At 44.9% G+C, this 26,084-nt stretch overlaps 1 protein-coding gene, 3 non-coding genes and 2 pseudogenes across 7 annotated transcripts in view; all 6 read right to left on the bottom strand.

Annotated features, from left to right (window-relative positions):
- LOC147025419 (uncharacterized) overlaps positions 1-17,962 on the bottom strand; it is an 81,182-nt gene extending 63,220 nt beyond the window's left edge. For 2 of the 4 annotated variants that reach the window (XR_015059517.1, XR_015059508.1), the window contains exon 1: positions 17,913-17,962. The gene's annotated coding sequence lies outside the window, so the exon portion shown is untranslated. The remainder of the gene's footprint in view (positions 1-17,912) is intronic. The other 2 variants (XR_015059507.1, XR_015059510.1) reach the window with 1 other exon arrangement.
- Positions 113-304, bottom strand: LOC147025422 (U2 spliceosomal RNA). Its single transcript, XR_015059667.1, has one exon. It is a non-coding gene; the product is annotated as a U2 spliceosomal RNA (small nuclear RNA).
- Positions 12,505-12,690, bottom strand: LOC147025421 (U2 spliceosomal RNA). Its single transcript, XR_015059668.1, has one exon. It is a non-coding gene; the product is annotated as a U2 spliceosomal RNA (small nuclear RNA).
- LOC147025420 (U2 spliceosomal RNA) lies at positions 12,891-13,067 on the bottom strand (annotated as a pseudogene).
- A 1,391-nt stretch (positions 17,963-19,353) lies between the features above and the next one.
- On the bottom strand, positions 19,354-19,446 carry LOC147025418 (U2 spliceosomal RNA; annotated as a pseudogene).
- Positions 19,447-19,661: 215 nt separating this feature from the next.
- On the bottom strand, positions 19,662-19,853 carry LOC147025417 (U2 spliceosomal RNA). Its single transcript, XR_015059663.1, has one exon. It is a non-coding gene; the product is annotated as a U2 spliceosomal RNA (small nuclear RNA).
- Positions 19,854-26,084: the final 6,231 nt, after the last annotated feature.

The raw sequence follows: 26,084 nt of genomic DNA, 5'->3' as shown, positions 1-26,084 counted from the left end.
AGCAAGTATCACGTCTCATGCAGTTTTTAAGTGCATGTTCAGTCAGAAAGAACTTGAACAAACACTTTAAATTACAAAAATAATCTTTTCTTTGTTTATAAATACCCCCCAAAGGGGGTGCACCGTTCTCGGAGGTACTGCAATACCGGGTCGATGCATGGAGCGGACGGAGCAAGCCCCTAATCCAACTCTCGATACCAAAAATACATTTAATAGACTAGTCCTGCATTGCACGACATATCAGCGACTAAACTGATAAGAACAGATTTATTAAAAATGTTTAAAAGACCAAAATAAAAGAGTTAAAAAGGAATAAACACTGAGGATAAAATTCCTCCACGCCGTTATAATCAGAAAGAATAAAAAGAGGCCCCTGGGGGAATGTCAGAAATAAAAAGAACACCACCCCCAAGGGCCAGTTAAGGGCACCAGGCCATAATAAAAGGAGGACCAGTCTAAAAATGAAAATTTGCCCTTCTCGACCGTTTGGCAAGATCCATTCACTTAGGCAAACATAAAAAAAGGAGGGGGGGGAAGAAGGGGAGGGAGGGAAGGAAATGGGGGAGTACCCACCTCAAGCCTCCACATACTGACGATGGCCCGACATATGCTCAATATAAATATCCCGGGATCCACTAATAGCATCAATGCAACAAAGCCGACGCATCAGCTTCCGGTAAGACCGGGAGATTCCCAACCGGTTCAGGGCCGACTCATTTCCAGGGAACCACGATCCCAGTGCCCCCACTATGAATCCAAGCACCTGGACATCCTTGCCCTTAGCCACCAATGCTTTACGCAGGCCTTCATACTTTTCCCTCTTTGCAGCTGCGCAAGTGGCAAGGGCATCGGAACCATTGTCAAAGGGGACAGCAATGTCAACAATTGTGATTTTATTTCCCTCCACCACAGTGATGTCTGGTCTTTCATGTGGGGAGGGATCACCAGGAACATGTTGATCTACATATACGTCCCCATGACGAATGGCCTTGACCAGGCGACTCTGGATCATGTTGTGACGGCGGCGAATGGGTACCATACCCGGGGGACAATGGTCAACAATGTGAGCCAGAGTCTCCCGGGGATAGCAACACCGCCGACACCCCTGGGGGGCAGCGGGATTCCACCGATGGGTCACAGCATTAGTCGGGACACAGTTCAGCCTTGCCCGATGCACAAACCTCCAATCACAGAAGCGCATAAACGAACCACTGCGAATCCACGAGGAACCGTTGGCAAACTTATCCGTTTTCAGTGCAGCGGCCACCTTTCCCTGGTCCGGGAGGCCGAGCAACCGCTGTGCAAACTTCTCCCTGGTCCACTCCCGAAGTGCAGAACACACGTCTTTCGAGCTGCACTCTCGGGAATGGCCCAGGGTCACAACGGGCTCCCCTGAGAGGGCACGACGGACAGTCACATTCAACCGCCGCGTCGCGGACCTCACCCGAGACCAGAGCGTGGAAATTTGGCCGCTGTACCCGGAGTTCGCCAATGGCCCTTCCATCGAGCCAGACAGGAACTTATCCACGTCTGACTCAACGGGAACACAGCGGATCGTCCGGTGGACGACCGACAAGAGCTGCTGCGTGGCAATGCCGCGTAAGGAAAGGTCGCTGGAGGACAGCATCCGCACCGTCTGAACGACAGTTTGGATGTCTGCCTCCGACCCCGGGTGTTGAAGCCCTAATCCGCCAACGTCCCGGCCCGCGAAAATATAATTATTAGAAGCGCGGACCGGAAGCTGGCAGATCTCCTTCGCCACACTGACCACCGCAGACACCAGCCTATTAACTTGTTTCTTGGTCGTACTCGCAGGGGAACTCGTTCCCAGTACTCGCAGGGGAACGTCTCCACATCTCGAGCAGCACCTTCACCTCGCCGACCCGGCCTCCGTCCGTCCTCTTCCATCGGGTATCTGTATTCCAAAAAATAGAATCATACACAAAAGAAAGATTCGCAATAATTCATGAAACAGTTCCCGGAATTGGACGTCCACACACTGTACCGAGGAAGCAGAGAAAAAAAAAATTATAACAAAATAAAAAACCACCATTCATTCACAACAATAAATAACAACTAGAACTGCCACTTTATAACTGCTGGCAGTGATGACCGGGTACCCAGTCCGTCCGCCTTTGACACAACTGACACAACGTGAGACTTAAATCATAGTCGCAAAGTTTCGCATTTATCGGATAAGCGGTGCCAGAGAAAACATTAGTTAATGGTGATACAAACACAGGCCTGCTTCGAGACGGCGCGGAACAGACGAGTTACGAACCGGGCAGCATAAAGCGTTCAATTTCCTTATTACTGGCGACCAGATTCAAATAATTAAATAATTCTGGCTGCCAAACCACGTGGCCGATCAGGTTGAAATTTTAAACTTTTGTTTCACATGTAGCCTAAATTATAAATATGAAGTTTCGCATATATAGAAGTAGTGGTTCCAGAGTAAACATGAATTAATATTTATCCTTCAATCTAAGATGGCGGCCAAACCATGTGACTTGTGACCTCATAATTTTTACCATGTATGCAGATATCATGGAGGATGACAGACGCAAATTTTCGCTTCGATAGGTTAAGCAGTTCCAGAGAAAACATTATTTAATATTTTTCTTAAATTCAACATGGCTGCCAAACCATGTGACCTATCAATTAGAAATTAACAAACTTGTATTCCCTACTCATGTGCAATAGGGGTGTGAAGTTTCCCCTTGATCAGATTAGGTGTTCTGGAGAAGATGTTTGAAAGTTTTAAGGTAAATTCAAGATGGCCACCAAACCATGTGACCAATCAAGAACAAATTAACAAACTTGAGAAAGGACCTCATGGGGAATATGTGTGTGAAGTTTCGGCTTAATCTGTCTTGCCTTTCTGGAGAAGAAGATTTTTAAAATTTATTCATTTTCAATCCAAGATGGCTGACGAACCATGTGACCTATGACATCAGAAATTTATATTCTGCTTCCAACTGGGTATTGGAACACGTTTGTAAAGTTTCGTGTTAATCGGTAAAGGTGCGTTTTTCTATCCAAGATGGCCGCCAAACCATGTGACGTGTGATGTCATAATTTTTACCATGCGTGCATACACGATGGTAGATGATAATTACAAATTTTCGATTCGTTTGGTTCAGCGGTTCCAGAGAAAACATTATTTAATATTTTTCTTAAATCCAAGATGGCGGCCAAACCGTCTAACGTATCAATTCGAAATTAACAAACTTATATCGCCTACGTGTCCCGAATATAGTTCTGAAATCTCCCCTTCATCCGACCAGCGCTTCTGGAGAAGAAGATGTTTGAAGGTTTTAGGGTTTTTTCAAGATGGCCGCCGAACCATGTGACCGATCAAGAACAAATTAACAAACTTGAGAAAGGACCTCATGGGGAATGTATGTGTGAAGTTTCGTCTTCATCTGTCTTGCCCTTCTGGAGAAGAAGATTTTTAAAATTTATTCATTTTCAATCCAAGATGGCTGCCGAACCTTGTGACCTATGATATCATAAATTTAAATTCTGCTTTCCATCGTCGACCCGAACAAGTGTGTGAAGTTTCGTGTAAATCGGATAAAGTCTATTTTTCTATCCAAGATGGCCGCCAAACCATGTGACTTCTGAGGTAAAAAATTTTTACCATGTATGCAGACTTGAGGGAGGAAGGCACTTGCAAATTTTCGCTTTGATGTCTTATGAAATACCAGAGAAAACATTATTTAATATTTTTCTTAAATCCAACATGGCGGCCAAACCATGTGACCTATCACTTTGAAATTAACAAACTTGCATCGCAGACATGTCACGAATATAGTTCTGAAATCTCGCCTTCATTGGACCAGCGCTTCTGGAGAAGATGTTTGAAGGTTTTAAGGTTTTTTCAAGATGGCCGCCAAACCATGTGACGTATCAACAACAAATTAACAAACTTGAAAGAGGACCTCAGGGGGAATGTGCCTGTAAAGTTTCGCCTCAATCTGCACAGCCGTTCTGGAGAAGAAGATTTTTAAAAAAAAACACAAAAAAACAAGATGGCGGCCGAATTACGTCACTGATGACGTCAAAATATTTTTTTTCTACGATGAATTTTTGTGTAGATGATGCTCAAGAAATTTCAAATTTTTGCCATGTGGCATTCTACTTGACGAATTTTTACTGGGATACCTCTTCACTGATGACGTCACGAAAAATCACACGTATACCCGAGAGGGAGCTTGTTCAAATGTATCAAGCGAAATTTTTTTACACTAGAAGGTTTCCGAGATACAGAGGTCCAAAGTTGATCTGTTTTTTCAAGATGGCGCCCGTATCACGTGACCTATGACGTCATAATTATCAATTATGTATGCTATCAAAAAAGATACACATCTGGTGAAAATTTTGTGTCGATTGGTCTTAGCATTTCTGAGAAAATGGCATTTAAAGCGAAAAAAACTGGAAATTTTGCAAATTTACGGCGGAAGAAAAATAATAATAACTAGAACTGCCACTTTATAACTGCTGGCAGTGATGACCGGGTACCCAGTCCGTCCGCCTTTGATACAACATGGGACTTTCTGCAGATGACAGTCGCAAAGTTTCGCATTCATCGGGAAAGTGGTTCCAGAAAAAACATTATTGAAGAGTGATACAAACAGAGGCCTGCTTCGATATGGCATGGGACTGAAGAGCAACGAACCGGGCAGCACAAAGCGTTCAATTTCCTTATTACTGGCGAACAGATTCAAATAATTAAATAATTCTGGCTGCGAAACCGTGTGACCGATCAGGTTGAAATTTTAAACTTTTGTTACGCATGTAGGCTATATTACAAACGTGAAGTTTCATATATATAGAAGCAGCGGTTCCAGAGTAAACATTAATTAATATTTATCCTTCAATCCAAGATGGCGGCCAAAGCATGTGATGTATGATGTCATAATTTCACCACATGTGCAAACACGATCGCAGACGATAAGTGTAAATTCTGGCCGCGAGGTTAAGCAGTTCCAGAGAAAACATTATTTAATATTTTTCTTAAAACCAACATGGCTGCCAAACCCTGGGCCGAATCCCGTGGAAATTTCATACCCTCATTCCGCATGACTGTTCCACCATAAATGTGATGTTTCACATTTATTTATGCAGTAGTTCCAGAGTAAACATTAATTAATATTTTTCCTTCAATCAACTATGGCTGCCAAACGTTGCGTCGTACCTCAAAAGGGGGTGAGAACTTTTTATTCGTCATGGAGAGGCGGTCATAGTGGTGGAGGTTGGCCTGGATCTGTTCAATGGTTTCGGAGAAAAGACGTATAAAGATATTATTTTTCAATCCAAGATGGCTGACGAACCATGTGACCTATGACATCACAAATTTATATTCTGCTTCCAACTGGGTATTGGAACAGGTTTGTGAAGTTTCGTGTAAATCGGTAAAGGTGCGTTTTTCTATCCAAGATGGCCACCAAACCATGTGACATATGACGTCATAATTTTTACCACGCGTGCACACACGATGGTAGATGATAATTCCAAACTTTCGATTCGTTAGGTTAAGCAGTTCCAGAGAAAACATTATTTAATATTTTTCTTAAATCCAACATGGCGGCCAAACCGTGTGACGTATCAATTCAAAATTAACAAACTTATATCAACTACGTGTCCCGAATATAGTTCTGAAATCTCGCCTTCATCGGACCAGTGCTTCTGGAGAAGAAGATGTTTGAAGGTTTTAGGGTTTTTTCAAGATGGCCGCCCAACCATGTGACCGATCAAGAACAAATTAACAAACTTGAGAAAGGACCTCATGAGGAATATATGTGTGAAGTTTCGTCTTCATCTGTCTTGCCCTTCTGGAGAAGAAGATTTTTAAAATTTATTCATTTTCAATCCAAGATGGCTGCCGAACCTTGTGACCTATGATATCAAATTTAAATTCTGCTTTCCATCGTCGACCCGAACAAGTGTGTGAAGTTTCGTGTAAATCGGATAAAGTCTATTTTTCTATCCAAGATGGCCGCCAAACCATGTGACTTCTGAGGTAAAAATTTTTTGCCATGTATGCACACTTGAGCGAGGAAGGCACTTGCAAATTTTCGCTTCGATGGCTTATGAAATACCAGAGAAAACATTATTTAATATTTTTCTTAAATCCAACATGGCGGCCAAACCATGTGACCTATCACTTTGAAATTAACAAACTTGCATCGCATACATGTCACTTAATATAGTCGTGAAATCTCGCCTTCATTGGACCAGCGCTTCTGGAGAAGAAGATGTTTGAAGGTTTTAGGGTTTTTTCAAGATGGCTGCCAAACCATGTGACGTATCAACAACAAATTAACAAACTTGAAAGAGGACCTCAGGGGGAATGTGCGTGTAAAGTTTCGCCTCAATCTGCATAGCCGTTCTGGAGAAGAAGATTTTTAAAAAAACACTAAAAACAAGATGGCGGCCGACCACGTCATCGATGACGTCAATAAAAACATTTTCGTCAGTGATTTTTGGCGTAGATGATGCTCAGAATTTTTCAGATTTTTCCCATATGGCGTTCTACTTGACGAATTTTCACCGGTATATCGCTTCACCTATGACGTCACGAAAAATCACACGTGTTCCCCATAGGGGAGCTTAGTAAAATGTATCAAGCGAAAAATTTTTCCATTGCACGGTTTCCGAGATACAGATGTCCAAAGTTTATCGCTTTTTTCAAGATGGCGACCGTACCACGTGACCAATGACGTCATAATTATAACGTGATTGTGCTATCAAAAAAGATACATACTATGGTGAAAATTTCCCGTCGATCGGACTTCGTGTTCCAGAGAAAATGATTTTTAAAGCGAAAAAGGGTGCAAAATGCCGGCGGAAAAAGAAAAATAATAATAAACAGAAGAAAAACAATAGGGTACCCTGTACTCACAGGGTACCCTAACTAGAACTGCCACTTTATAACTGCTGGCAGTGATGACCGGGTACCCAGACGTGTCGGCCTTTGATACAACATGGGACTTTCTGCAGATGACAGTCGCAAAGTTTTGCATTGAAAGGATAAGCGGTGCCAGAGAAAACATTATTTAATAGTGATACAAACACAGGCCTGCTTCGAGACGGCACGGAACAGATGAGTTACGAACCGGGCAGCACAAAGCATTCAATTTCGTTATTACTGGCTTCCAGATTCAAATAATTAAATAATTCTGGCTCCCAAACCGCGTGACCGATCAGGTTGAAATTTTAAACTTTTATTTCGCATGTCACCTGAATTATAAATCTGAAGTTTCGCATATATAGAGGCAGCGGTTCCAGAGTAAACATTAATTAATATTTATCCTTCAATCCAAGATGGCGGCCAAACCATGTGACTTGTGATGTCATAATTTGCACCACGTGTGCAAACACGATGGTGGATGATAACTGCAAATTTTCGCTTCTCCAGGTTAAGCAGTTCCAGAGAAAACATTATTTAATATTTTTCTTAAAACCAACATGGCTGCCAAACCCTGGGCCCGATCGCGTTGAAATTTCAAACCCTCATTCCGCATGAGCGTTCCACCATAAACTTGATGTTTCACATTTATTGATGCAGTAGTTCCAGAGTAAACATTAATTAATATTTTTCCTTCAATCCAATATGGCTGCCAAACGTTGCATCGTACCTCAAAAGGGGGGGGAACTTTTTATTCGTCATGGAGAGGCGGTCATAGTGGTGGAGTTTCGCCTGGATCTGTTCAGCCGTTTCAGAGAAAAAGACGTTTGAAGATATTGTTTTTCAATCCAAGATGGCTGACGAACCATGTGACCTATGACATCAGAAATGTATATTCTGCTTCCAACTGGGTATTGGAACACGTACGTGAAGTTTCGTGTTAATCGGTAAAGGTGCGTTTTTCAATCCAAGATGGCCGCCAAACCATGTGACGTGTGACATCATAATTTTTACCAAGCGTGCACACTGCCTGCTAGATGATAATTACAAATTTTCGATTCGTTTGGTTAAGCGGTTCCAGAGAAAACATTATTTAATATTTTTCTGAAATCCAAGATGGCGGCCAAACCATGTGACTTATCAATTCGAAATTAACAAACTTATATCGCCTTCCTGTCCCGAATATAGTTCTGAAATCTCCCCTTCATTGGGCCAACGCTTCTGGAGAAGAAGATGTTTGAAGGTTTTCGGTTTTTTCAAGATGGCCGCCAAACCATGTGACCGATCAAAAACAAATTAACAAACTTGAGAAAGGACCTCATGGGGAATATATCTGTGAAGTTTCGTCTTCATCTGTCTTGCCCTTCTGGAGAAGAAGATTTTTAAAATTTATTCATTTTCAATCCAAGATGGCTGCCGAACCTTGTGACCGAGGATATCATGAATTTAAATTCTGCTTTCCATCGTCGACCCGAACAAGTGTGTGAAGTTTTGTGTAAATCGGATAAAGTCTATTTTTCTATCCAAGATGGCCGCCAAACCATGTGACTTCTGAGGTAAAAATTTTTACCATGTATGCAGACTTGAGCGAGGAAGGCACTTGCAAATTTTCGCTTCGATGGCTTATGAAATACCAGAGAAAACTTTATTTAATATTTTTCTTAAATCCAACATGGCGGCCAAACCATGTGACCTATCACTTTGAAATTAACAAACTTGCATCGCATACATGTCACGAATATAGTTCTGAAATCTCGCCTTCATTGGACCAGCGCTTCTGGAGAAGAAGATGTTTGAAGGTTTTAGGGTTTTTTCAAGATGGCCGCCAAACCATGTGACGTATCAACAACAAATTAACAAACTTGAAAGAGGATCTCAGGGGGAATGTGCGTGTAAAGTTTCGCCTTAATCTGCATAGCCGTTCTGGAGAAGAAGATTTTAAAAAAAAAACACTAAAAAACAAGATGGCGGCCGAATTACGTCATCGATGACGTCAAAAAAAACATTTTCGTCAGTGATTTTTGGCGTAGATGATGCTCAGAATTTTTCAGATTTTTCCCATATGGCGTTCTACTTGACGAATTTTCACCGGTATATCGCTTCACCTATGACGTCACGAAAAATCACACGTGTTCCCCATAGGGAGCTTAGTAAAATGTATCAAACGAAAATTTTTTCCATTGCACGGTTTCCGAGATACAGATGTCCAAAGTTTATCGCTTTTTTCAAGATGGCGACCGTACCACGTGACCAATGACGTCATAATTATAACGTGATTGTGCTATCAAAAAAGATACATACTATGGTGAAAATTTCCTGTCGATCGGACTTAGTGTTCCAGAGAAAATGATTTTTAAAGCGAAAAAGGGTGCAAAATGCCGGCGGAAGAATAATAATAATAATGCGTAATAATAAACAGAAGAAAAACAATAGGGTACCCTGTACTCACAGGGTACCCTAACTAGAACTGCCACTTTATAACTGCTGGCAGTGATGACCGGGTACCCAGTCCGTCCGCCTTTGACACAACTGACACAACGTGCGACTTAAATCACAGTCGCAAAGTTTCGCATTTATCGGATAAGCGGTGCCAGAGAAAACATTATTTAATGGTGATACAAACACAGGCCTGCTTCGAGACGGCGCGGAACAGACGAGTTACGAACCGGGCAGCACAAAGCGTTCAATTTCCTTATTACTGGCGACCAGATTCAAATAATTAAATAATTGTGGCTGCCAAACCACGCGGCCGATCAGGTTGAAATTTTAAACTTTTGTTTCCCATGTAGCCTGAATTATAAATATGAAGTTTCGCATTTATAGAAGTAGTGGTTCCAGAGTAAACATGAATTAATATTTATCCTTCAATCTAAGATGGCGGCCAAACCATGTGACTTGTGACCTCATAATTTTTACCATGTATGCAGATATCATGGAGGATGACAGACGCAAATTTTCGCTTCGATAGGTTAAGCAGTTCCAGAGAAAACATTATTTAATATTTTTCTTAAAACCAACATGGCTGCCAAACCCTGGGCCCGATCCCGTTGAAGTTTCAAACCCTCATTCCGCATGACTGTTCCACCATAAAGGTGATGTTTCACATTTATTGATGCAGTAGTTCCAGAGTAAACATTAATTAATATTTTTCCTTCAATCCACTATGGCTGCCAAACGTTGCGTCGTACCTCAAAAGGGGGTGAGAACTTTTTATTCGTCATGGAGAGGCGGTCATAGTGGTGGAGTTTCGCCTCGATCTGTCAAGTCGTTTCAGAGAAAAAGGCGTTTTAAGATATTATTTTTCATTCCAAGATGGCTGACGAAATATGTGACCTATGACATCACAAATTTAAATTCTGCTTCCAATTGGGTATTGGAACACGATTGTGAAGTTTCGTGTTAATCGGTAAAGGTGCGTTTTTCTATCCAAGATGGCCGCCAAACCATGTGACGTGTGACATCATAATTTTTACCACGCGTGCACACACGATGGTAGATGATAATTGCAAACTTTCGATTCGTTTGGTTAAGCGGTTCCAGAGAAAACATTATTTAATATTTTTCTTAAATCCAAGATGGCGGCCAAACCGTGTGACTTATCAATTCGAAATTAACAAACTTATATCGCCTACGTGTCCCGAATATACTTCTGAAATCTGCCCTTCATCCGACCAGCGCTTCTGGAGAAGAAGATGTTTGAAGGTTTTAGGGTTTTTTCAAGATGGCCGCCAAACCATGTGACCGATCAAGAAGAAATTAACAAACTTGAGAAAGGACCTCATGGGGAATATATGTGTTAAGTTTCGTCTTGATCTGTCTTGCCCTTCTGGAGAAGAAGATTTTTAAAATTTATTCATTTTCAATCCAAGATGGCTGCCGAACCTTGTGACCTATGATATCATAAATTTAAATTCTGCTTTCCATCGTCGACACGAACAAGTGTGTGAAGTTTCGTGTAAATCGGATCAAGTCTATTTTTCTATCCAAGATGGCCGCCAAACCATGTCACTTCTGATGTAAAAATTTTTTACCATGAATGCAGACTTGAGCGAGGAAGGCACTTGCAAATTTTCGCTTCGATGGCTTATGAAATACCAGAGAAAACATTATTTAATATTTTTCTTAAATCCAATATGGCGGCCAAACCATGTGACCTATCACTTCGAAATTAACAAACTTGCATCGCATACATGTCATGAATATAGTTCTGAAATCTCGACTTCATTGGACCAGCGCTTCTGGAGAAGAAGATGTTTGAAGGTTTTAGGGTTTTTTCAAGATGGCCGCCAAACCATGTGACCGATCAAGAAGAAATTAACAAACTTGAGAAAGGACTTCATGGGGAATATATTTGTGAAGTTTCGTCTTAATCTGTCTTGCCCTTCTGGAGAAGAAGATTTTTAAAATTTATTCATTTTCAATCCAAGATGGCTGCCGAACCTTGTGACCGAGGATATCATAAATTTAAATTCTGCTTTCCATCATCGACCCGAACAAGTGTGTGAAGTTTCGTGTAAATCGGATAAGGTCAATTTTTCTATCCAAGATGGCCGCCAAACCATGTGACTTCTGAGGTAAAATGTTTTTACCATGTATGCAGACTTGAGGGAGGAAGGCACTTGCAAATTTTTGCTTCGATGGCTTATGAAATTCCAGAGAAAACATTATTTAATATTTTTCTTAAATCCAACATGGCGGCCAAACCATGTGACCTATCACTTCGAAATTAACAAACTTGCATCGCATACATGTCACGAATATAGTTATGAAATCTCGACTTCATTGGACCAGCGCTTCTGGAGAAGAAGATGTTTGAAGGTTTTAGGGTTTTTTCAAGATGGCCACCAAACCATGTGACGTATCAACAACAAATTAACAAACTTGAAAGAGGACCTCAGGGGGAATGTACCTGTAAAGTTTCGCCTTAATCTGCCTAGCCCTTCTGGAGAAGAAGATTTTTTTTAAAAAACACTAAAAAACAAGATGGCGGCCGAATTACGTCATCGATGACGTCAAAAAAAACATTTTTGACGATGAATTTTGGTGTAGATTACGCTCAGAATTTTTCAGATTTTTCCTATATGGCGTTCTACTTGACGAATTTTCACCGGTATATCGCTTCACCTATGACGTCACGAAAAATCACACGTGTTCCCCATAGGGAGCTTAGTAAAATGTATCAAACGAAAAAATTTTCCATTGCACGGTTTCCGAGATACAGATGTCCAAAGTTTATCGCTTTTTTCAAGATGGCGACCGTACCACGTGACCAATGACGTCATAATTATAACGTCATTGTGCTATCAAAAAAGATACATACTATGGTGAAAATTTCCTGTCGATCGGACTTAGTGTTCCAGAGAAAATGATTTTTAAAGCGAAAAAGGGTGCAAAATGCCGGCGGAAAAATAATAATAATAATAATAATGCGTAATAATAAACAGAAGAAAAACAATAGGGTACCCTGTACTCACAGGGTACCCTAATAATAATAAACAGAAGAAAAACAATAGGTTATCCAGTCCATTTGACTGGATACCCTAATAATAATAATAATAAACAGAAGAAAAACAATAGGTTATCCAGTCCATTTGACTGGATACCCTAATAAACAGAAGAAAAACAATAGGTTATCCAGTCCATTTGACTGGATACCCTAATAATAATAAACAGAAGAAAAACAATAGGTTATCCAGTCCATTTGACTGGATACCCTAATTAAACCGATAAGAACAGATACTACACTTGATCTTAGCCATCGAAGGCCGAGAAGCGAGAACAAAAATATATATATATATATATAAAGATAAAGAAATAATTTCAAAAAATTTAATAAAAAAAAATATAAAAAAAAAAAAATTCAAAAAAAAATTTATTTTTTTTTTAAAAAAAAAATTATTTTTTTTTAAATCCGCCTTTCAGATTTTTAAAATTTGCTTTCAGAGCAATCTTTCCTTTGTTTGAATGTTCCCCCCAAGGGGGGTGCACCGTTCTCGGAGGTACTGCAATACCGGGTCGATGCATGGAGCGGACGGAGCAAGCCCCTAATCCAACTCCCGATACCAAAAATCCATTTAATAGACGAGTCCCGCATTGCGGGACATATCAGCTACTAAACTGATAAGAACAGATTTATTAAAAATTTATAAAAGACCAAAATTAAAAAGTTAAAAAAGGAATAGACACTGAGGATAAAATTCCTCCACACCGTTAGAATCAAAAAGAGAATAGAAATAGGCCCCTGGGGGAATGTCAAAATAAAAAGAACACAACCCCCAAGGACCAATTAAGGGCACCAAGCCATAAAAAGAAAGGGGACCAGTCCAAAAATGGAAATTTGCGCTTCTCGTCCGTTTGGCAAGATCCATTCACTTAGACAAACATAGAAACCATGCACACCATACAAAAAAAGGAAAGAAAAAAAAAAAAAAAAAAAAAAAAAAAAAAAAAAAAAAAAAGGGGGGGGGAGGAAAGAGGGGAGGAAGGGAAATAGGGAAGTACCAACCTCAAACCTCTTCATACTGACGATGGCCCGACATGTGCTCAATATAAATATCCCGGGATCCCTTTATGGCATCAATACAACAAAGCCGACGCATCAGCTTCCGGTAAGACCGGGAGATTCCCAACCGGTTCAGGGCCGACTCATTTCCAGGGAACCACGATCCCAGTGCCCCCACTATGAACCCAAGCACCTGGACATCCTTGCCCTTAGCCACCAATGCTTTACGCAGGCCTTCATACTTTTCCCTCTTTGCAGCTGCGCAAGTGGCAAGGGCATCGGAACCATTGTCAAAGGGGACAGCAATGTCAACAATTGTGATTTTATTTCCCTCCACCACAGTGATGTCTGGTCTTTCATGTGGGGAGGGATCACCGGGAACATGTTGATCTACATATACGTCCCCATGACGAATGGCCTTGACCAGGCGACTCTGGATCATGTTGTGACGGCGGCGAATGGGTACCATACCCGGGGGACAATGGTCAACAATGTGAGCCAGAGTCTCCCGGGGATAGCAACACCGCCGACACCCCTGGGGGGCAGCGGGATTCCACCGATGGGTCACAGCATTAGTCGGGACACAGTTCAGCCTTGCCCGATGCACAAACCTCCAATCACAGAAGCGCATAAACGAACCACTGCGAATCCACGAGGAACCGTTGGCAAACTTATCCGTTTTCAGTGCAGCGGCCACCTTTCCCTGGTCCGGGAGGCCGAGCAACCGCTGTGCAAACTTCTCCCTGGTCCACTCCCGAAGTGCAGAACACACGTCCTTAGAGCTGCACTCTCGGGAATGGCCCAGGGTCACAACGGGCTCCCCTGAGAGGGCACGACGGACAGTCACATTCAACCGCCGCGTCGCGGACCTCACCCGAGACCAGAGCGTGGAAATTTGGCCGCTGTACCCGGAGTTCGCCAATGGCCCTTCCATCGAGCCAGACAGGAACTTATCCACGTCCGACTCAACGGGAACACAGCGGATCGTCCGGTGGACGACCGACAAGAGCTGCTGCGTGGCAATGCCGCGTAAGGAAAGGTCGCTGGAGGACAGCATCCGCACCGTCTGAACGACAGTTTGGATGTCTGCCTCCGACCCCGGGTGTTGAAGCCCTAATCCGCCAACGTCCCGGCCCGCGAAAATATAATTATTAGAAGCGCGGACCGGAAGCTGGCAGATCTCCTTCGCCGCACTGACCACCGCAGATACCAGCTTATTAACTTGTTTCTTGGTCGTACTCGCAGGGGAACTCGTTCCCAGTACTCGCAGGGGAACGTCTCCACATCTCGAGCAGCACCTTCACCTCGCCGACCCGGCCTCCGTCCGTCCTCTTCCATCGGGTATCTGTATTCCAAAAAAATAGAATCATACACAAAAGAAAAAGATTCGCAATAATTCATGAAACAGTTCCCGGAATTGGACGTCCACACACTGTACCGAGGAAGCAGAGAAAAAAAAAATTATAACAAAATAAAAAAACCACCATTCATTCACAACAATAAATAACAATTAAACCGATAAGAACAGATTTATTAAAAATTTATAAAAGACCAAAATTAAAAAGTTAAAAAAGGAATAGACACTGAGGATAAAATTCCTCCACACCATTAGAATCAAAAAGAGAATAGAAATAGGCCCCTGGGGGAATGTCAAAATAAAAAGAACACAACCCCCAAGGACCAATTAAGGGCACCAAGCCAGAAAGAGAAAGGGGACCAGTCCAAAAATGGAAATTTGCGCTTCTCGTCCGTTTGGCAAGATCCATTCACTTAGACAAACATAGAAACCATGCACACCATACAAAAAAAAAAATAATAAAAAAAAAAAAAAGGGGGGGGGGGAGGAAAGAGGGGAGGAAAGGAAATAGGGAAGTACCAACCTCAAACCTCTTCATACTGACGATGGCCCGACATGTGCTCAATATAAATATCCCGGGATCCCTTTATGGCATCAATACAACAAAGCCGACGCATCAGCTTCCGGTAAGACCGGGGGATTCCCAACCGGTTCAGGGCCGACTCATTTCCAGGGAACCACGATCCCAGTGCCCCCACTATGAACCCAAGCACCTGGACATCCTTGCCCTTAGCCACCAATGCTTTACGCAGGCCTTCATACTTTTCCCTCTTTGCAGCTGCGCAAGTGGCAAGGGCATCGGAACCATTGTCAAAGGGGACAGCAATGTCAACAATTGTGATTTTATTTCCCTCCACCACAGTGATGTCTGGTCTTTCATGTGGGGAGGGATCACCAGGAACATGTTGATCTACATATACGTCCCCATGACGAATGGCCTTGACCAGGCGACTCTGGATCATGTTGTGACGGCGGCGAATGGGTACCATACCCGGGGGACAATGGTCAACAATGTGAGCCAGAGTCTCCCGGGGATAGCAACACCGCCGACACCCCTGGGGGGCAGCGGGATTCCATCGATGGGTCACAGCATTAGTCGGGACACAGTTCAGCCTTGCCCGATGCACAAACCTCCAATCACAGAAGCGCATAAACGAACCACTGCGAATCCACGAGGAACCGTTGGCAAACTTATCCGTTTTCAGTGCAGCGGCCACCTTTCCCTGGTCCGGGAGGCCGAGCAACCGCTGTGCAAACTTCTCCCTGGTCCACTCCCGAAGTGCAGAACACACGTCTTTAGAGCTGCACTCTCGGGAATGGCCCAGGGTCACAACGGGCTCCCCTGAGAGGGCACGACGGACAGTCACATTCAACCGCCGCGTCGCGGACCTCACCCGAGACCAGAGCGTGGAAATTTGGCCGCTGTACCCGGAGTTCGCCAATGGCCCTTCCATCGAGCCAGACAGGAACTTATCCACGTCCGACTCAACGGGAACACAGCGGATCGTCCGGTGGACGACCGACAAGAGCTGCTGCGTGGCAATGCCGCGTAAGGAAAGGTCGCTGGAGGACAGCATCCGCACCGTCTGAACGACAGTTTGGATGTCTGCCTCCGACCCCGGGTGTTGAAGCCCTAATCCGCCAACGTCCCGGCCCGCGAAAATATAATTATTGGAAGCGCGGACCGGAAGCTGGCAGATCTCCTTCGCCGCACTGACCACCGCAGACACCAGCCTATTAACTTGTTTCTTGGTCGTCTCTCCCGCGCGCAACGCGAAAGAGAGGCAGGGCTGGACAAAGGTCTGAATCGCATCCAACTTTTGCCATGGTGCTAGCAATGATTGTTTAATTTTGAGGACGTCCGCTATCATGTTGGTAACCAATGAGCAGACGTCCTCATCATCTCTATACACACCGATGGGGGTCCCGAGGTAGCGATAATGCTCCTCGCTACTCAGAGCTGGCATGGTTTGACCCTGAATCGAGAATAACACATCACCGACCCTGACCCCCCCACGACAGAAAAGTGACAGAGAGGCGCACTTAGCAGGCTTAAACTCCAGCTGCAACACATCAGCATTAACGGAGGCCACGTCAAGAAGGGTCGAAAGACCCTCCCTGGTCCTACTCAGGACAACCAGGTCATCAGCATATGCCAATATAGACACCGGTTGCCCATGAATTTTGACGCCGTGACCTCCGGCCGCAGCAGAAGCCTGCACCGCGCGCACAATCAATTCGATCGTGAGGTTGAACAGGATCGGCGATATGGGGCATCCCTGCTTCACCCCTGACAATATAGGGACCTCGCTAGTCGGGCCATCGTCCGTATTAAAGGTAGTGGAGGCACCAGTGTAAACATCTCGAAGCAGGTCGATCAGCTCCGCAGACGCGCCCATCGTGTCCAGTGCGGCAAAAATAGCTCCATGTGGAACACTCCCAAACGCATTCCGAAGGTCCAGCCAGGCAACAAAAATATTCTTCTGATTCCGCCTGGCGTCCTTCATTATGGTGTTTAGCAAAAAGGAGTGCTCGAAGCAGCCTTCACTGGGCCGAGAGCACTTCTGGGCCTCGCTCAGCATTGAATGCTGGAGCGCCCAGCTGCGAAGCCGATCAGCCAGAACCGCCATAAACAGTTTATAGAGGCAACTCTGGAGGGCAATCGGCCGAAAATTTTCTGGGTCCCCGGTGTCCCCTTTCTTGTGGATCAGGACCGTGGTGGCCTGCTTCCATGAAGCGGGGATACGGAGCGAGCGCAGACATCGGTTAAAAATTTCCAATGTCACACGACACGCCCCATCCATTCGCTTCAGGTGCTGGTACTCAACACGGTCCGGTCCCGGGGCAGAGTTACTCATGCGCCCAAGTCGGGCAGAGATCTCTCTCTCTGACCAATGGGCGCACTTAACGCTGCCCCCTCCGCACGAGCCTCGTCAGTGGATGACACATGTTTGGAGAACTCCCGGGAAATGACCGCTGGGTCGACATTCTTGGCGGAGAACACCCGGGAGAAAAAAGCCTCCACGGGTTCCCTCCCACCAGAATATCTATCCTCAGCTTTCCCGAGGACCACCCTAAAGGCACGCTTTCTGCTGTGCCTGTACAGCTTCTGAAGGCGACTGGCCTCCTGGGGGTCATACCTCAGCCCGGAAGCACCCGCCATACCGGGACGGTCAGGTCGGGGACGACTTGGGTGCGTGGGGGCGTCTGCACCGCGTCCACCACGCCGCGGTCGGCAACGGTCAACCAGGGCATTGGCAAACGCATCGCAGACCTTTTCAAACTCCTCCCACAACACCGCGTTCCTCAACCGACCGACCCAATACTCAGGAAAGCTAGGGCCAGCATCAACACCTGGGGGAGGGGAGACAGGCCGTGGAGCCGGGGGAGCGTCGCGCCGGGGCGGGGGAACCCGAGACCGGTCGGCAACCGAAGCGGGCGGAGCCGCAGCCTCAGTCGCACCCGCGGGCTCAAGCCCCCCCACCCCACCGCGGCCCTCCGCCCTCTCAACACTACCGCTCAACCCCCCCCCAGCCCCAGCACCCGCCACCTGCAAAAAACTGTCACAAGCCTCCTCGAAAGCAGGCCCCTCGGGGGCCTCGAGAATAGCTGATACCAAGCAGTCAAGAACCCGGGATGTTTCCTCATCACATCGGGGGACAACCCCGACAGGGGAACCCTCGGTGATGGGCAGCACCGGAGACTCACTGCAGGCAACTAATTGTTGTTCCAAGAGGGGGACACCCAAAAGGGGCTCGAAGACCCGGCTAGACTCCAGAATCAGATCAGCCTGCCCTCCAGAGGGGCAACCCAAAACTGGTGACCAGGACCTCCGGAACGACCGCCGCCTACTACCACCGATTCCACTCATATTTACAATACGCGGGCCGGCCGCCCCGTCGTCAGAGCCATAGCTCTCGGCCGGGGCGACCGGACCCGGTGCATCCTTTGTAGTAACTTGGGGCACCTGTCTAGAATCAGCGCTAGTCTCAGCCAGCCGTCGTCTCGGCAGTCGATTACCCGAAGGCCCAGCGATACCGGCAACGGAGGGGCGAACTCTGTCCTCTTTCCGGTGGATTTGGAAGTGGTTCGCCGCCTTCCTTGCCGTATCGTATTCCAGGTCGCACCTCGAGCATCTAAAAACTGAAATAAAAGCGGTCTCGGCATGAAACCGCTTTAGATGTCGTTGTAGGGTCTGAAAATTAAAAAAAGTCTCACGGCACAGTGAACAAGGCCACCGGTCGGGAAGCGGGTACAGAAATACCTGGGTCTGGGGGCCGACGGAGGCGTTAGCCTCCGCGGCGACCACCCGGTGCATGCGGGCGATGTGTCGACGCCACCCCGCGAGCGTCGCTAGGTTTTTACCGCAGTACTCGCAGGGGAACGTCTCCACATCTCGAGCAGCACCTTCACCTCGCCGACCCGGCCTCCGTCCATCCTCTTCCATCGGGTATCTGTATTCCAAAAAGTAGAATCATACACAAAAGAAAAAGATTCGCAATAATTCATGAAACAGTTCCCGGAATTGGACGTCCACACACTGTACCGAGGAAGCAGAGAAAAAAAAAAAAAAACAAAATAAAAAAAACCACCATTCATTCACAACAATAAATAACAATTAAACCGATAACAGATACTACACTTGATCTTAGCCATCGAAGGCCGAGAAGCGAGAAAAAAAAAATATATATATATATATAAAGATAAAGAAATAATTTCAAAAAATTTAATAAAAAAAAATATAAAAAAAAAAAATTCAAAAAAAATTTATTTTTTTTTAAAAAAATTTATTTTTTTTTTAAAAAATATTTTTTTTTTTAAATCCGCCTTTCAGATTTTTAAAATTTGCTTTCAGAGCAATCTTTCCTTTGTTTGAATGTTCCCCCCAAGGGGGGTGCACCGTTCTCGGAGGTACTGCAATACCGGGTCGATGCATGGAGCGGACGGAGCAAGCCCCTAATCCAACTCCCGATACCAAAAATCCATTTAATAGACTAGTCCCGCATTGCGGGACATATCAGCTACTAAACTGATAAGAACAGATACTACACTTGATCTTAGCCATCAGGCCGAGAAGCGATAACTTTACAGTTTTTAAAATGTACTTTTGAAGGAGGATCACATTGATGGTTCATCGGTGCCGATACACGGAAAATCTAACATTCCTCGAAATGACCACTCGTTCTGCGCCTCCAATGAAGCTCCGACTCTCCTTTCATATCCTGCTATTAAACAATCCTGATGTGATATATAAATTTTGTTTATCTCAGGGAGAAATATGGGATTCATTGTGTGAAGAACACCAGGAAGAGAGGGGCGAGGGCGGAGCAATCACGTGGTTTCCTCCGAGCGTCAGAGCCGTGCGTGGTGCTTAAAATGTGGGATTCCGCATTGACATCCCATTGGAGTTGTACATCAGATACACCAGCAGTTTATCAGTGGCAAATCCAGGGGGGTTTCCTGGTTTCCCAGAACCCCCCCCCTCCCAACAAAATTTTTTTTACCATTACAGTGGCAAACCCAGGGGTGCCCTGGTCAACCAGAACTCCTTCTCCCATGAAAATGTGCCACAAAAAAGGCAAGAAGCCTCAGAAAAACTGTATCAATACAGTATAGGTCAGGAGCAAGACCCAGGGGGAAAGGTCTTTGTCAACCATCACCACATACAATTTTTGTTTGCATATTCTGTTACACCAACCTCTCTGGAGCATTTCTATGGTGGGTGTCACTTCGAATTGTGGTATACGTTTTTTTCTTCAGGCCATTTTGTGTCGTGGGGGTCAAATCAAGTTTTCACACCAATATGAGGACAAGGTTGAGAGGTGGGTTGATTTAAACGACTGTATTTTCCTAACTAGTCGCTCAAATCTGACATGATTTGCATGGATGGAATGAGAATGGATTATACAACATATAGATTCGAGTTGCTATGGGTGGGGTAATATTCAGAATGTGTACATGGAATCCAAATAATGTGGAGAGAAGCATTCTCAGTAATTCTCCGATGAAAATTTGACACCAAAGTATCAAAATATCTGTTGCACAAATACACAATAAACCAACGACCACTGCGTCGTATTGATATTCTTCCAGTACAATTATGTGATTCAATTCCAGAAAAAGGTGGCTTCATGAGGGGGATGGGGGGTGCGTGGCCCTTTGGGCAAACGTGATCAATACTACATTATTGATATGCCCTAGCCCTTCTGATATACGAGATAATACTACGTACCTCAATTTTTACAATCCTAGCAAGTTTAGTCACCATATCAGATTTACTCGAGATTGTGACTCAAGTGATAAATGTACAGTGGACAGATCTACATATGTGGACTTTACATTGTTCTCCTGAGAGCGCGCGCGCGCGCACGCACGCACGCACGCACGCACGCACACACACACACACACACCTTCACTGATCAATGACACTCAATCAGTGCAAATCTAAATGTGTCCAACATGGCATAATTAAGAAGTCTGGTCCTCAACCTCATCATCGTCGTCATCCATGTTTGAATGTTTGAAGGGTTCTCGCAGTTTTCAGCCATGCGCGAACAGGCCTCGGTACACGAAAGTCCATTCACCCTACACGTGCAAACAGACCGACGACAGGCACTCTTGGCGCAATGGCAAGTGCTAAGCTCTACAAGACCTTTTGGTGCTGGGTCTTTCTCCATCCATAAAGGTTGAATTATCTCCTGGTCGTCGTCTGTCACTTCCCATCCGTTGCCAACTGGGTCTGGCAGATCTTGTTTTGCATCCAGATCCCGGCGCCACACCGGCGTTTGATAGTTAGCCCGCTTAATGTGTAGTGATATTCTGTCGGATGTAGGTGGGAGTCCCTCGTTTCTTTTGACAGAAGAGCCAGTATCAAACCATGTCACACGTGGTACCAGCGCGCTGGACACTCGTATACAGATTGCATATAAACCTCTCACAATCACTATTTGTCGTTTCGGTAACGGACGTCATCTGTCCAAGATTTTGCAGTGGGAGGAGCAAGTGTGTTCGATCTGCACAGTGTGGTTCCTTAAGGTTTCATTCTCCGTTCTCTTTCTTTCCTCGCTTAACATCCTCAGCTCTTTTTGTAATTCCCTCTCTCTGTTTTGGTGTTTCCGTAACTGAGAAGCTTTTTTTTTTTTTTTAAATTCCTCTCTCAACTCTGCACCTCTTTTACATTCTTCCCTCCTCATTTCGTCCATTTTCTTACCGTATTCCTTTCGTCGTTCCAGATATTTCTCTCCTCTTTTTATCTCCTCTTCTAGGCTTTCTCTTCTCTAATTGGCTGCTCTTACCTCTCTCTTCAGATGTTTCAATTCCAAATAGTGTTCACATTTTTCCTCTTCCAGCTTTGTTTTTTCCCCGTTTTTTCCTTTTCCAGCTTTGTTTTCCATTCTTCTTCCAAGTTCTTCCTATCCCGAGAATTACTAATTTGCTCTTCCTTTATTCTTTCGTTCAGTTCGCTCTTCTCCTGTTCCAACTCATGGGTACTCCACTCTACTTCCCTCATTTCTTCCTGTAGTTCTTCGAACTGTCTTGTCTTTCCCAACAATTCATCCTTCCTTTGCTCCAGATATTTCTCTCCTCTTATCTTCTGTTCTAGGCTTTCTTTTATCTGATTGCCTGATCTTACTTACCTCTTCCTTCAGTAGTTCCAATTCCCGTTTTTCCTTTTCCAGCTTTGTTTTCCATTCTTCCTCCAAGCTCTTCCTATCCCGAGAATTACTAATTTGCTCCTCTATTCTTTTGCTCAGTTCGCTCCTCTCATGTTCCAACCTTCGGGTAAACCCTTCCTTCAGTTGTTTCAGTTCCAAATCGTGTTCACATTTTTCATTTTCTGGCTTTTTTTTCCATTCTTCCTCCAAGCTCTTCCTATCCTGGGAGATACCAATCTGCTCTTCCTCTATTATTTTGTTCTCTCTCTTCTCATGTTCCGACAACTCACGAGTTAACCACTCTACTTTAATCATTTCTCCAAGTAGTACCTCGGCTGTGTTGGCTAAGTGGTTTTTCCCACCACCGAATTCGTTCCTGCACATCGGCCAATTGTTGTAACCCACCCGTACACATCCTTTTTCCGAAGCTCGTCTGCGTGCCGTTGTGGCTCGTCCAATTCAATTTGTACCTTCTTTATATAATTCTCCTAACGCCTCACCTGCTCCAAGGCATCCCCCAATTGTATCTGAAGCTTGCCAATGTTCACGTAGTCGTCCTGCCTCGCCTGCCGTGACCACGTGGTCTGAACCGGTGGCTGGGAGCCTCCGCCTCATGTTGTGTCGTTTGTTGCGCTATAATTAGCCCACTCCTGCTTCGTGTCGCGCCGAGATAGAGCCGCGCCACCATTTTGTGACTCCATTTTCTTTATAATTTCCAAGTTTTTCACCCGATCCACTAAAAATAAAATCAAATTTGCAAGCGTAGTGCGAAATGCACCACGGGTCCAAGTATCCCACTCCTGACTGCCAGTTTTTACGGATCCGCGACGGAGGGATTCTCAATCCACTCCGGACACCAATTGGTAATGGCTTGTCTTTTCGGTGTCAGGATTCGAAGTCCGTCACCAGTTTTTTTTTACGAATCGGGCGAATTTATTCCTCTGGGGCACATCGGGGAACACAACACAAGCAAAATATTCACGACAATGTTATTAACCATCTATAACCCGTTCTTAACTAGGGAACTATGGATTACGGGTTTCGAGGGGATCCCTACAGAGATATGCCTTAAACAACATGCAGACAAAACATAGACAGACAGCATGCAGACAAGACAGAGTACTTGGTGATGTTTCATGGACGAGAGGAAAGTGTCAAAAGCACGAATGTCACTCGTAACAAGCCGATGTCCACGGAATCGAGCGCCGAGCTCGAACACGTCACGTGGAAAAAATGGCGCTCGCCCTTCTTTTTCGCACCGCACGTGGTCTCCGCGCGCTCTGACCCCGCGTACGGTCGACGGCACAAGACCGCCAGATCGACGATGGGTCTCAGCTGGTCTCTCACAAGGTCCAGCACACAAGTCCAGCCCTGGCCTGTTCACCAGACAAGGCCAGATCGAGGTGCCGGGCTCCGCAGGCTGGGTCCATGGGATTCCAAAACGTCGTTGAGTCGGGACAATCAGAGGCTCCGTCGCCAGATGCAGGCCGAACCTGTCGATGACCTCCGCAAGAAGCCGACTCCAGACTCACACAGCAGCCAGGTCCTCTCAAAGCAGAATCACCTCCGTCCTCTCAGTTTCTTTCCACCTCGCCTCGAAACTGACTGTTCCCCCAAACTGAACCACTCCACAAGGTCTTCGTTCGCTGCCCACCGGCTCCTCCCCTTTACGAAGCCGACAAAACTCCTCCCCTTAGTTTTACTTCCTCTTTTTGGCCACTCCCTCTCAGCTGACTTGGCGGGGCCTCTCGCCCAGAGAAGGGAGGGAAGAAGAGGCAGCTCTCGATCCACCACCACCGCACAAACAATAAACAGCTTCTTTCACCTCCCGACACACATGTAACGTCCATTTTACCGAACAGCCTAGCTAAACATGCATTTAATGGGGGATCTGAGCTAATCCTATCTTTAGTAGCCCACTAAGCGCCATTTCCGTAACAATATCTTCATCGCCAAAAGTTTCAGCAGAATCCTTGATAGATTGACACACTTCAAATGTGCTAGCATTCAGCATTTCTGTCACTTATTTGTGGGACTTATTCTTACAGAACATGCACTTTGACCAGTCTACAAGACTCGACTGTGATCTGGAGCATCTCCCGAGCTGATCTGCATCCATCGTGTCCGATCCCGAAACTTCAGATGGCGACAGAGATGGTCCTCTTGTCTTCACAGTCATATCGAGATTGTGTTTGCTAGTGCAGGACTTGTAGAAATTCGAATGCCAGAATACATCCATGGTCTGTCTCTGTAAATCTGGAAGCAGTCGCTCATAACGCTCATCTTGCCTGCACTGCTGGTATCGTCACCCATATCTCCATCAAATCTACAAAATCTTACAAGGTTTAATCCCCCACAGACTGCAGTCTGTAGCCCAGAAGACAAATTAGTAACAGGTCAAGATACTTCAAGATGAACGTCCAGGTACTTTTGGAACTGTTCAACTACCTGAAACGAAAAGAAATGTCATTATAACAATCAGCAGAAAGTCATTACTCTTCTAAATGGTACATGTACAAACCATACATGATTTAGGATACGTGCTTTGCCAACGCGGTCTAGCTACGTATATTTAACAAGCAAACTGTCTCAAGATCACAAATAATACATTTTGTACAGAGAACGCCACAAAAATTATGCATTCAACAGACATTCAGGAAACAGAGAAATACAAAACCACAAACACACTTTTTCGATTTGCCAGGTGAATTCTCCAACATGTTTGTTGCGTTATGGGATTCTACATATGAATTTCGACTAATACTGCACTGACAGTAATATATATATATATATATATATATATATATATATATATATATATATATATATATATATATATATATATATATATATATATATGCACCAATCTCTTCTCTTTATATCCATGCATTGTATATATATAATAATTGGAATGAACCAGTTCAAAAGATACAATCGACTAAAGCAACCCACAATGGAACACAGTCTCCCATAATTTTCTGTGATTTGGAACCCCCCCCCCCTACCAAATTCCTGGATTTGCCCCTGTTGATACACTGTGAATAATATTGTGACGTCCACGGGACTTGAACAGTCCCGCCAACGTAGAATGAGCCGAAACGATGGAGGCGGTTTATTTATTTATAACCCAAACATGGCGGTTCTAATCGCTCTACTGCAAACGGGACGAGGAAGGTGGCACGAGTCACTTTTCACTGAGTTGATGATGTTTTTGTTTTTATTATTAACCAGAAATAACAAGACTCGGCAAGAAAAGGGATCCGGGGCGATTCGACGGGATGGTGTGGGATCGGGCGTGGGGAAAACACAGACAATTCCAATGAATATACAGATCTCAAACCCGCTAAGGCGCCAGGTTCTCTCACACACACACACACACACACACACACACACACACACACACACACACACACACACACACACACACACACACACACACACACACACACACACACACACACACACACACACACACACACACACACACACACACACACACACACACACACACACACACACACACACACACACACACACACACACACACACACACACACACACCGTAGCTATTTCTGGTGGTCAGGCTGGACCGTGATGTGGACGCAACTGTCCCTGGATCAGCGTCGGATGAGCTGGCCTTGCTCTCGTCAGGGGGGC

The sequence above is a fragment of the Eptatretus burgeri genome, chromosome 6, assembly GCF_056783735.1.
Source record: "Eptatretus burgeri isolate ZD-2024b chromosome 6, Ebu_testis_v1, whole genome shotgun sequence".
Taxonomy (NCBI): Eukaryota; Metazoa; Chordata; class Myxini; order Myxiniformes; family Myxinidae; genus Eptatretus; species Eptatretus burgeri.
The sequence above is the reverse complement of the archived record's forward strand: the minus strand, read 5'-3'. Positions and strand labels throughout refer to the sequence as shown.